Genomic DNA, 13,401 nt, shown 5'->3' on the forward strand with positions numbered 1-13,401 from the left:
AAACAATTAACCTATACACACAAACACCCACACACACACCCTCTTTTTTAATTTAATTTTTAATTAAATTTGAGGAGAGAGACAGAGCCAGATACAGTGTGGATAACATAAGTACCCTATGCAAAACAGGCATTGTTAGGACCTGGGATCATAACAGACAACAGAACTTGTTGAATTTTATAAAATGATTGGGCGAGAGAGAGAGAAAGACAGACAGAGACAGTGTGAATATGATAAACGCACAATTCAAAATTGGCATTGTTAAGACCTGGGACCATTACAGACAACAGAACTTGTTGATCTTATAACGGTTTAGATTTACTAAACCATTAAATGTATATTTAAAAAAGACCCCCAACCACTACAGGAAGAGCCGACCCATTCACACTCTACAGTTGACCAACAAGAACAACAAGAACAACAGGTTATGGGCGGCCTTGTTGTTCAGGGTTTTATGGGTGTACACTTTCTGACGGATATGACGTAGGAATAATTAAGGAAATAACTCTACCTAAAATCACGCCCCCCAATTATGACGTAGGAATATTAATAAGCTTAGGGCATACGTCATAACAAAATAGGCCGCGCCCAAAAAACCCAACTATCTACTCATAAGAGTAACAGCAATGTCGCCGATCCTGCTACGGTCGTATTGTAACAGCAACAACATGTATCGATTTTAAAAGTGTCAGTTCCAGCGCCTCGCAAAGCTACCCTTCTGTGATCGTCTGTTCTCTAGGTCAGGCTTTCTTGACACTCCGAGGAAGAGAAAACGATGGCCGGCCGCGTTACAGGGACAGGTAACACAGCACTAGCACACATGCACCGCGGGTTGTTTCCGCCCGGTTTCGAACCAGGGACCTTTCGCGTGTGAGGCGAACGTGATAGCCACTACACTACGGAAACCAACCTGTCCTGGTGTTTCGAATGGCTCCCATCGAAGCAGGCTGGTAAAACGTGCACAGGCGTTTCCCTTGGGCCAGCCTGTGAGATAAAGGTTTCTAATTTCACTGACCTATTTTGCAATGCTCAAGGGCACATCAGGACACTTTGGAAACTCTTTCAAAGGCAGGACGCCCTGCGCTCTGACAGTGCCTGCACTTAGCCCAACAAGGTGATGCTGAATGGCTTGTTCAAACGGCTGGTGGTCTTCCTTCACCACCAGACTATCAGAGCTATACTGCGCCTTCAACTACATAAGAGTAACAGCAATGTCGCCGATCCTGCTACGGTCGTATTGTAACAGCAACAACATGTATCGATTTTAAAAGTGTCAGTTCCAGCGCCTCGCAAAGCTACCCTTCTTCGATCATTAGTTCTCAAGGTCAGGATTTCTTGCCACTCCGAGGAAGAGAAAACAACGGCCGGCCTTGGGGCAGAGAGATGAGGACGGGTAACACGGCACTGGCATATGTGCACCGCGGGTTGTTTCCACCCAGTTTCGAACCGGGGACCTGTCGCGTGTGAGGCGAACGTGATAGCCACTACACTACGGAAACCGACCTGTCCTAGCGTTTCGAATGGCTCCCATCGAAGCAGGCTGGTAAAACGCGCACAGGCGTTTCCCGTGGGCCAGCCTGTGAGATAAAGGTTTCTATTTTCACTGACCTATTTTGCATTGCTCAAGGGCAAGAGGATCCAGAAAAACAGGTTACTGAAATGATGTTTGACGCCGTGGACTGGCCGTTCTTGAAAGAGGTCATAAACTGTATAAATGATGGATTTGACATCTTGACCAAATGTTCGCAACTGGATTTGGTTAGAAGGAGAATATGCTGGATTATGGATTATATATCCCCCTTGAATGACGACGACGATGATAAAACAGACGACGTGTGGGGTTTTGGAGGGGGGTCTGACGGCTCAGGGGCTACTCTCTTCTAAGAGGGCGGTGTGTCATGACGTAGTGAAGAGATAGGATAAAAGGCGCAACAATTCAATCATGGTTTAAAATTAAAGAGAATGTCTTACCCGAAAGCTGCGGACGTCGACAGGCTCTACAGGCCTCTTCAAACCCGGGATCACCCCTGGTTCTATTCCCCAGATTTTGTATACACTCTGGAACCCTTTGACTGCGGTTACTCTCCAAGACCTCAGACCCCGGTCCCTCAGGACGAAACAACATGCGGTGCGATGGATGTCCAAATGAGTCTCGGGGATCCCCAGCCTCTGGAGCTCATGGAGGGCCTCGATTTTCCCGAACTGTCTACCGTCTGTGCGTCTCAGGAGGGGGTCAGTCCAATGGATGTAGAAACACCCCACAAACCACCAGGCGAACCAATGAGCATCGGACAGTCCCGGGGGCGTGATGAAGATGAAGGATTTATGCCCGGGGTATGTGACCAAGTAAGCAGAGTGGTTAAAAGCACCCTGGTGTATATTCTGAGTGCTCTCATCGACCGAGCTCTGAAAGAAGTCTGTCGGGGGTGTGAAGTGAATCACCCCAGTCAGTTGAGACACAGTTGTTTGTTTGAACCAGACCGTTACTATTTCCTGTTCTATTTCAACGTGTTTTACAGAAGACTGAACAAACCGTGGCTGAAACCGGCACTAATCAAGGCGCTGTCTTACTCCCACATACATGTCACTGCGGGACAAGTCCAGAAAATCATAGATGAGATTTTGCTGGAGCTGAAAAAGGAGCCGTTTATAATAGAGAAACTTGGGCAGCTGCTCAATGACCTGGATGAGCCGAGTAGAAAAACCGCTGGCAAGCTAAAAGCTTATTTCTTCCGTAAAGAAGTTAAAGCTGGGGACAGCGACGAAGAATTCGACATCTACGCCACTGATTCAGACTCTGACCTGAACTAAGGGACTTTGAACATGGGGAATGTTCTGGACTGCTTCTGCAACTGGTTCTGTCATCAACACTCTGCAGCTAACCTGAGAGCGCTATTACACCATGTGCTTGACAGAAAAGTAGCCAACGCGAGCCTTTTCTCTACAGATTTAACCATCGATGAGGATCAACTTTCAAACCTGGAAAAGTTAATGGCTGCTGTAACAAAGATCGGGGGGTACGAACACTGGGATGAAGCGCTCAAGGGGGCCAAGAATGATATTAGGCCATTTCATCAACATCTGTATGACCTTTTACTGAGCAAGTTTAATACACCTCTGTTTAATTTTAAAATAGGTCATATTGTTGTTTTATTTACATATGTAACTGAGGTGTGTGCCTACAAGATAAAGAAACAGGTATATTTGTTGATATAGATCAAGTAACCAATCATCTGATTTCTTTTTGTCTGGACCGTAGAAAAAATTGTTGTGTATGTTATACTTTTCTCAAATGTCTAAAAAGGGGTATCTGCTCTCCTGAAGTTGAATAAAAAACCTTGTATAAAAACTTTGCGCATAGTGTGGGTCTGTGTGGTTATTTGACAGAATGACTCGGCAAGCTCCCCAAATGCAGGAACTATACTACAACCCAGCCAAGATTGGGGGTTTGGCGGGTAAGAAGGGTTTTCAAAGAGGACTCGCTGAGGCCGGAGTGAAGGTTAATGATGTGGTTGTTTCAGAATGGTTACGGGAACAAGACGCCTATACCTTACATAAACCTCTCAGGATTAACTTTAAAAGAAACCGCGTATATGCAACTGACATAGACTCACAATGGCAAATGGATCTAGTCGATATGTCAAATTTATCAAAACATAACAATGGTCACAAATTGATGTTGATGTGTATCGATGTTTAATCAAAATATGCCTGGGCTCGAATTCTACATAATAAAACAGGTTGAGCGGTGACGAGGGTCTTTGAGGATATATTGTCCCAGGGTCGATGTCCTAAAAAACTGCAGACTGATTAAGGAAAAAAGTTTCTCAACAGAGAATTTCAGAATCTACTGAAGAGACACAAAATACATCATTTCACCACCGGAAATGAGCTTAAAGCATCGGTAGTGGAGAGGTTTAACCGCACCATAAAGACCAAAATGTGGAGATATTTTACAGCGGTCAACACGTTCAAGTATTTTGATAAAGTTCAGGATTTTATTGATGCTTACAACCAAGGGTATCACACCAGTATTAAAATGAAGTCTATAGATGTTGATCAAAGTAATTCTTTTCAGGTCTATACAAAATTATACGGACCATTTATTAAGAAGGGAAAAACTACTTATAAGTTCAACATCGGTGATGTGGTTCGCGTTTCAAAGCTAAGGAGTACTTTTGCCAAAGGTTATGAACAAACATTTTCTGACGAATATTTTACAGTTACCGAACAGTTGGCTAGAGCCCCCCCCGTGTACCGGTTAAAAGACTATGACGGGGAGGATATAGAAGGAACGTTTTACGAAGCCGAGTTACAAAAAATTATTGTGGGTAAAGACAGTGTATACAGAGTTGAAAAGATATTAGCTGAAAAAACCCAGAACCGGAAAAAATATGTGTTGGTGAAATGGCTTGGATGGCCTGAAAAGTTCAATAGTTGGGTCCCGGAACAACAGGTTTGCGATATTCAATCCTTATAACAACATGCCCGCGGGTGTGTTGGGGGCATTACTCTCGATACTCAAGATGGAATCAGGAGGCTTCTACGTGACTCTACCCAGTAACGCCTCTCTCGATATATACCCTAAAAATGAAATATCCAGTTACACGGTACAATTTGGAAAATCTATAGATCTAAGAGGGTCGTGGGAAGTGGGGTTGGCGGAAATACAGTATCCTTACACTTGGGCTGTTTTACAAGATAAGGATGCCACCTTCGCCATTTTTGATGATGTTAAAAAGAGTCAATGGACATTCACGATACAAGGAGGTTATTATGACAATGTAGATAAAATATTAGATGAGATGCATAAACAGTTCTCAGAAGGCACCCCCAACATCAAGCTATATTACAACCCTATTAACAACAGAGTGTACAAGGTGTCAAAACCAGGTATTAGCATTCAAACCAGCGGCCAACTGGGGCGTATATTAGGGTTCTATTCTGACACAGAGAGCAGGTTCTCAGAAGTGGTGGGGCGGCTTTTACACTCTTTATGTGTATACGGATATCATAACCCACCAGAGGGTCGGGGATAGTTATGTCCCCCTTTTGAGAAATGTACTTATTAAAGGTAAAAGCAATGACATGGTCACAATTATTTATGACAAGCCACACTACGTACCAGTCTCAAAGACCCACTTTGACAACATCACGATCGAAGACAAATCGGATCAGAATATCAACGTACCCTTCCGCTTCGGTAAAGTTAAGTTGTCAAACTACATTTTCGACCCCTGAAACAGTGTGTACATTATTAAAATGGCTACCTCGAGGGGTTATGTAGATCCTAGCGCCAATGTGGATTATTACAAGATGCAAGATGGAACGGCTTGCCCGGTTTTGTAGGAGCCCCCACAATGTATGGCGCCGGTCTAGGAGGACTCTTTCGTGGTCTCTTTAGAATGGCCGTACCCCTGCTTAAGAGAGGCTTTGCTATAGCCAGACCCCACTTGAAATCAGCGGCTAAAAATATTGTTAGTGACGTGTTCACCAATGTTATGAACCGGGCAGCTAGCCATGAGCATCAGGAGGGTTCGGGTCTCATGGTAATGGCGAGGAGGGGGGGTAAAAGAAGAAACAGCATGTGTCCACCAGGGCGACGAAGATCCGTGGCTAACAAAAAACGAAGAATCTCTCATTCTCCAACATATCGTGGAAACACTCGGAGAAGGAAGCAGCACAAGAAAAAACCTGCAAAAAGAAAGTCTCAAAGAAAGAAAAATAGAGCCTCAGGATATATCTTTTAAACATGTCTTTTGTCCACAGTCTATTGGAAGAATGCGTCAAATCAGAACTGGATCTGTTTACAGTTCCATACACTCAAACGAGTATAGATAAGAGCATATATGTAGAGATTCCCCCTCTTTCTGCAATTTCAGACATGGCCCCTCTGGAGTTTTTTATAGCTGGCAATGGCGAGGATTATAATGATTTGAATAACACATTTATTTTAATGAACTGTAAAGTGACTAATGAGGATGGCGATGCAATCGAGAAGACGTCCAACGCTGGGGTCATCAATTACCCGGTGGCCACCATGTTTTCACAGGTGGATGTGACCCTGGGAGATCGGCTCATTAGTCAAAGCAGCAATACTTACCCCTATAGAGCCATGATGGAGTGTAAACTTAATTATAGTGAGGAGACCCTAAGCAAACAGTTCAGCCCCGGCCTTTTCTTCAAAGACAACCCGGAAGCTATGGACGACAAGGATCCAGAGGGACTCAATAAGGGTTTGCAAAAAAGAACGGCCTCTTCAACAGAAGGGAGGACCTTTGAGCTAATGGGGCATATCAATGCAGACATATTTTTCCAAGAAAAACTCATGCTCAACGGGGTAGACATTAAAATTAAAATGATCCGTAGTAAAAGTGCTTTTTATCTGATGACCCCTGATACTGAAAAATATAAACTGACCATATTATCGGCCTCGCTGTTTGTGAAAAAAGTGTCCGTCTCCCCGGCGGTTAAACTAGGACACGCGCAGGCGTTAAGTACCCGATCGAAAGAGTCTATATGACTGCAGGGACACGGGTGATGAACCAGGAAAATCTGTTTCTAGGACAGCTCCCAAAACAGGTTATTATTGGTCTCGTGGATAATGATGCATTTACCGGGGTTTACAACAAGAACCCCTTTAACTTTAAACATTATAACGCGGAATTTATAGCGTTGTACGTCGATGGTGTGCAGGTTCCATCCAGACCTTTTCAACCTGACTTTGAAAACGGCAATGCGGTTCGTGAATATTACAGTGTAGTACTGGCTACGGGTCGCCATCTCAAGGATCAAACTCTGCTGATCGATCGCCGGGAATACTGCAGCGGTTACACCCTGTACGGTTTCAACCTGACCCCTGACGAAGAGTGTGGACAACATTTTTCACTGATGAAGACGGGCAATATGCGTTTGGAGATGCGTTTCAAGCAGCCTCTACCACGCACTGTAAATATGGTCGTGTATGCTGTGTTTGACAACATTATTGAGGTGAATCAGAGGAGAAACGTTCTGTATGATTATTATTAAAATGAACACCAGAGAGCTCAACCACATCATGAATGCCCTGGCCGGCTCACGGAAACTGTTTCAAGGAGTCTACGCCTGCGATCAGCTACCTAAATTTAAGATCAAGAATTTACCTGCAATGTACATAATCAACACACACCCTAAAAATATGCCCGGAGAACATTGGCTGGCTATTTATCTAAGGTAGGACCACCGTGGTGAATTTTTTGATTCCTATGGAAACCCCCCGGATTTCAGACCTTTCCCTCGGAAGATCAATAACTTTCTGCTCAACAACTGTCAAGAAACCATTTACAGCGGTCGTCAAGTACAAAGTCTTCAGACCTTCACTTGTGGTCAGCACTGTGTGTTTTTCTTATATCATAGATCTAAAGGAAGGTCATACCCCGATATTATGGCCTTGTACAGTGAGGATTTAGGCCAAAATGATAAAAAAGTGGCAGAGTTTGTCAGTACACTGTGGACCCCCCTTATAACACAATGACTTACGACCCTAGCCAGCCATGTATACAGATGGGGTGTTCTTGTGAGGATTTTAAAAGATGTCATGCGTGTTAAGGTGAAAAAATAATGAAAACAGCCTTTGAATCATTAGTTTTGTTTTTATTCAACACAATTCTTATACAAAGCAGGGGTTATGGTATAAATAAATGTACAACATTTGAAAAAAAAAAAAAAAAAAAAAAAAAAATTGTTTGTCGGGTCATTATTTACAGGGGAGACAAATAAAAACATGAGATTAATAAGCTTCCCAACGATGGATAGATCCTGAGGATGGTCGCTCAGCACGGTCAGAGTAATGAGATATCGGAGTCAGATCAGGCTCCACCTCTTTACACAGATGGATTTTTTATCGCGTTTCCTGGTTAGGAACTGTTGATTGGGGCATGTTCAGACAGGCCATCGCCTGTAGGAAAGCATTCCAGCCTACAGGTCGGCGACTATCGGGTACCTTATTAGTGCTAGTGACACTCTTCAACAAATCAAACGTGTGAACCTTTGATCAGTTGTCCCTTAAAAACAAATTCACCCTGTTCATTCCAAGCCGTTACCCGCGGTTTCTGAACCATTTTGTGCAGGATATATTGTGCATGTCTTTTGCTTCTGGCCGGCATGTTTCTCAAAACATCCGTTACAACATCTCCCTCTGAACTCTCAACAGGTTCGGTCACCGCAACATCTTTATCAACCGAACCCCCCGCATCAGCCCCAGAACCATTTTCTTGAGAGGCCATGGTTAAAGTTAAAATGTATTGATCTTTTTCACCCTGTCTAACCAGACGGAGGTAGCGCTGTAACATGTTGGTATACAACTGGGCTTTGGAATACTGATTTAAATCGGCCCTGGCCTGTATAGCTTTCATTTCAGAGTCCAGGTTGTTTTCGGCCATTTGTCTAATGGGCTCTGGCCCGACAACATTTTTTCTCAGTTTCTCAAGCTGCTCCTTAGGGATCAAAAACATTTTCTGAGCATATTCCATTATTAACCCACTCTGGAAGCTAGAAGACTGGTTAGGAAAGGCACGGCTATGCTCAACAGCGGTCCTATAAAACCCCCGGTTTGATTAATCTTCTTTCTTTTTCTTTTAATAGAATACTTCTTATTAGCGATGATCTTGATAACCGCTTTTTGTTTTTTGAGTTTAGATTGTTGAGAAGGGGTTAGGGGTATATTACCGCGTAAGATGTTAAAAGCTATTTCACACAGGGTCTCGATCAAATCCGAGGGGGCCCCTGCCAGCACAGCTTTCCTATGGCGCGGGCTCCCCTCAAATAACATTTGCAAAAGTGGCAGATTTCTTTTAATCCGAACAGACATTCTTATTTATTTCCTTTTCTTTAGCACATACACTGCCGGCCAATCGGGCGGGCACAAACCTGTTCTGAGGCGAAAGTCTTCTGGGGTTTGTGCTTTTAAGTCCGCAATCAAGTACCCGTAGGGTTTTTTGGTGGCATCCTCAAATGCCTCCAAAAAGAACTTGGTCTGGTTAGGGTACATTTGACGAGCCAAGACGGTGACCTGTAGTTTATCTCTGGGGTTTTTAAAAAGAATTATATAATTGGCATATAAATTAATAGTGCGGCTTTTTTTACCTTGAAAAAATAGATTTTGAACTAAATAAATAATACTTAAATTCCTATGATGAGTGTACTTTGTGAAAGCTTTTTCCACTTCACTGTTGTCACCGGCCTGCTCCATCAGGTCATCAAGGATCACTAGATTAGTTTGACCGGGCGGGAACAAGTCATCGTCACACAACGAGGCGGGGAGACCTTGCACAAATTACAGATTATTTTTTTTCGAAGCCAAATCATCGTAGAGAGGTTGCCAGCAAGAGTAACACCACACTATGTTGTCAAGAGCTTGGGACACGGTTGCGTCCACATCTTCTATGATGTTCTTTATAAGATAGCTCTTCCCCGAATTGGAGGGACCGGCTATAATACAGGAGAAAGGGTGTTGAAGTCTGTTATCAAAACCACCACTAATATCCATAAGGCAGAGTGGTATAATCAGTCTTCAAGACTCTTTTATTGTACACCACCCTGAACCGTTTGTTTAGTGATCTATTTTCCAACGTGTACCCCTTTTTATTGCGATAGATATGATTTCCGGCTGTAATAATCTCACGAGGAGGCGCGTCTTTCTCGGTTACAAAACTTTCTACCAGGGTCGTCAGAGACTTGATGTTAATGAGCTTGTTGTTACAATGGTTCAGAGTGAAACCCTTAACTTTCATACAGGTCTTACCCGCAGCCGTTCTGTATGCGTCTTAGGACCCCCTGAAACAAACTCCACTATGTGGTCCTGAGGATCTAGTTCGCTCGTTAACTCCCCAAGGTAGTCCCCGAGGGGAGGGACCCAATCCCCTGGCCTGGTGACAAAGATTACAGAGTCAGTATCATGATAGAGCGTGCGTTCCTGCAACTGATCCATTAAGTTGTACAATTCAAGCCGGGCGTAAGCCGTGGTAAAAACCGCTATGAAAACATTAACGTTCCCCTGTTTGGTGGGGAAATCTTTAGGGGCCCTCCACTGGACCTGTGCCACGTGGTCATTTAAGAATTGAAAGTGTGATACTGCATGTTGTTTGGAAAACGTAAATTCTATAAACTGTTCAGGGGTTTTAATCAAGGTTGTGTTTAGACGGTAATTTCTTTCCCCAAACTTACCCCACAGACTGTTTAAAATCAGTTTGGACATTTGTCTCTTGGCGGGGTTTACAGTTATGTTCCCCGGCTCTAGACGGATCCCTTCCTTTTCAAAATATTGCTGAACGTATCGCTCTTTGGCCGCGGAGTCAACACACCATGAGGGATAGCCCGATGCCTCCTGTTTCCCTTTCAGATGGGTCATAATGTAATCAGCAAAAAGAGTATCAGATTTTTCAGAAAAATGCCAAACCTCATACACCTTACCGACTCTGTAACCTTTCTACACCGCCTTGTCAAGCTCAATGCTACACCAGACACCCGTCAGCGCTCTATCTTCATCACTGTGCAGACAAGAGGTAGTTTGATTTTCAGTTTCCACACACGTTCTACACAGAGGGAACATCAATTTTCCCGAACACCTGTAAGGCAACACGGGTAAGAACAGCTCGCGAGGAGGGTACATGGTGACTTTGATCAAACCAAAGTAATGTCCAATTTCGAGAAAGTCACGATAAACAATGGTTGGACGCCCCACCGGGTACATTTTGGTCTTGTTGACATAAGGGTACAGACTGGTGAAATCATAGTAATCTACTCTCTCACCCTCCTTTACCTCATAATGTAAACAGAGGGCGTTGGTTCGACCCCCAAATAACGCATCCCGGGGCTCTAGACGTTCAGGAAAGTCCAAGGTTTCCATAAACCGTTGTACCCCCGCTTCCTGTTGCTTCAGGGTCGTCCACTCGTGTTTCCAAATCACCAGCACGTTCAAACCATAGGTGTTTTTTAAAGTATCAATTCGTTCCTGGAAATCATAGTACATATCACCGCAGAGTTTTTGTGTTACGGGGTTAAAGGTGTTTGGGTCGAAGCACTGAGGACAGCCATGGTAAATACAACCTGCAAACTCATAAGCGGTACGCCGCCCGAACACGTCGCTAAAACCGTCTAAGTAGTAAGGCCCCATTTTGACTTCCCCTTGATTTAAAGCATGTCTGATGAAGATGTTATCCCGGGCACTCAGGTATTCCAGCCACTGTATGGAGACAGTCGAAAAGTTCTTTTGTCTAGCACGATAGTTGTCAGAAGTGGTGACCGCTATAGTGTTTTTCTGCAAGAAATTGGACCGATACATTTTCATGCAGAGAGACGTTATGGTCACACTTTGCAAAGGGTCGAGACCCGATGTGTTGATAACCTCGGCGCGGAAACGCACACAGGCTTCTTTAAGGATCACCACATCATTTTTACAATAAGCGGCCATCTCTTCTCGGAAATCAAAAACACCTCCCTTAACCGTATTGTACCATTTAAAGAATTCCTCCCTCTCATGAGACATCATAGTATCAACCCCATAATAAGAGGCGGGCGGGTAGGACCCTCGATAATTTTGAGTGTCCTTAGTATTAAAAAAATGGCAGAACCAACCTTTCTTCTGAGCCTCAAAACCCAGAGCCTTAGGCAAAGCGCTCAATTTCATGGGGAGGAAATTTAACGAGTCTATGTAACGTTAGTTGAAAGCTTCGTCGGTGAAACACATGATCTTGCTACCCTGAGCTATTATTTTTGGGGTCACCCCATTTTCCACCAGATACTTCATCAAAATGTAAGAATCATAACCCTTAGCATTGTGGGCAACAAATGTGTAATTGAGGTATTTTGGACCGCGATACCGCGTAAAGAAATCCCTGACACAACTCTCACCGCTAGCTGACCACTCACGATCCAACATGTCAATACAGTGTATATAATTAGCAACGTGGACCCCGTTTTCTTGCCAGCATTCAAAATCAAAAAAGACATACCGGTTGTGCGGCGGCTCCTTTTTAACCGGCTGAATAAAGCACTGGTGTTCGGACCCCGGGGTTAAATCAGCATTACAGATCCTGCATCTCGGCTCCAGACATTTGTGTGGTTTAACCTCATGAAAACGGTACTGGAGGCAACACTGCGGGCAATATTTAGTTTGATGACAATAACTCAGTTTTTTAACCCCCTCAGCAGCGGCCCTCTGTACCTTATGCTCGGAAAAACAGAACGCTGAGAGACAAATCCTTAAGCAATCTTTACATCGGATGGTAGGGGCCAAACCCTTACGACATTGCGGATTGAAACAGACGTTACAGTAACCGTCACAGCGGTGCTTAAGCTTATCATTGAAGGCCTTATAACACCAATGACAAACATACGAACAACCCAAAAAAGCCGTCAAACTCTTTATTCCAAAGTAATGACGATCACTTAGGAAGAGAAACAGTGTCTGTGTATGGGTTTCAGGATGTATCTGAAATTTCACAAATACTTCCTTTACCTCACAACGGTACCACACAACAATTTTTAAAGACAACAACTCCTCAAACTTGGTGATGTCTGAAAAGGCAACCATCTGTTGAGAGTTTAAGCCGGCCCTCTGATGAAGCATTAAAGCCTCTTGCAGAGCTTGGGGTTCAGGCATGTCGGGGGTGAGTAGTTTTATTAAACTGTAAGCAAAACAGAGCTTATTGTCCCCACTGGAACTCACCACTAATTGCCTGAGCTTGGTCCTAATTATGTCGTTCTTCAAGCATTTCGACAGTCTTCTAAGCGCCCCACCCTCAGGGTTACGAACCACATTCATTACCAGAGACAGACTTTCATCAGCTAAGATGGCTGCGTTACTTTGCAATAACGCTTCGATTTTAGCCAGACATCTAAATTATCTCCACTCAGCATTACAGATAGGTTGCTAAACAAATCATCCCCTCTGATTTCTAACTGTACAACATCTCGAGGTCTGACACTTTCAGCAACCTGTTCAAGCATTTTCTGCAAGGCCTCGTGTATGTTGACAAATATTTCTGCATAATTGTCACAATTTAAAAGTTCTGCAAAATTAAAACGCTGAATCATTTCAAAATTGTTATAGGCCGGTCTATCTATAATCACGGGATCACTGGTACTCTTGGACACATCATCATTTTGAACAAAGCCTTCACCCCCTACATTCTCACAGAGCATGTCCTCCACAGCCTTATCAGTCTCAGAACCCTCCACATTCCGAACACCCCCACTGCTGACATCTACAAAACCCCCTTTTTGAGGAGGCTCATTTAAAGCCTGTAAAAGTCCTTCAAAGATATCCAACCGGTTAATGTCAAGACCCTCCTCTATAGTGATGGCTGCTTCTGCCGCCATCCTGTGTTCTAATTGTCTCAAATCATTTATAATAGGGGCAGA

The 13,401-nt window shown here is 43.8% G+C and overlaps 1 non-coding gene across 1 annotated transcript; it reads right to left on the reverse strand.

Moving 5' to 3' along the window:
- Window positions 1-833: 833 nt before the first annotated feature.
- Window positions 834-906, reverse strand: trnav-cac (transfer RNA valine (anticodon CAC)). The gene has a single exon. It is a non-coding gene; the product is annotated as a tRNA-Val (tRNA).
- Window positions 907-13,401: the final 12,495 nt, after the last annotated feature.

The sequence above is a fragment of the Amia ocellicauda genome, chromosome 11, assembly GCF_036373705.1.
Source record: "Amia ocellicauda isolate fAmiCal2 chromosome 11, fAmiCal2.hap1, whole genome shotgun sequence".
Lineage (NCBI taxonomy): Eukaryota > Metazoa > Chordata > Actinopteri > Amiiformes > Amiidae > Amia > Amia ocellicauda.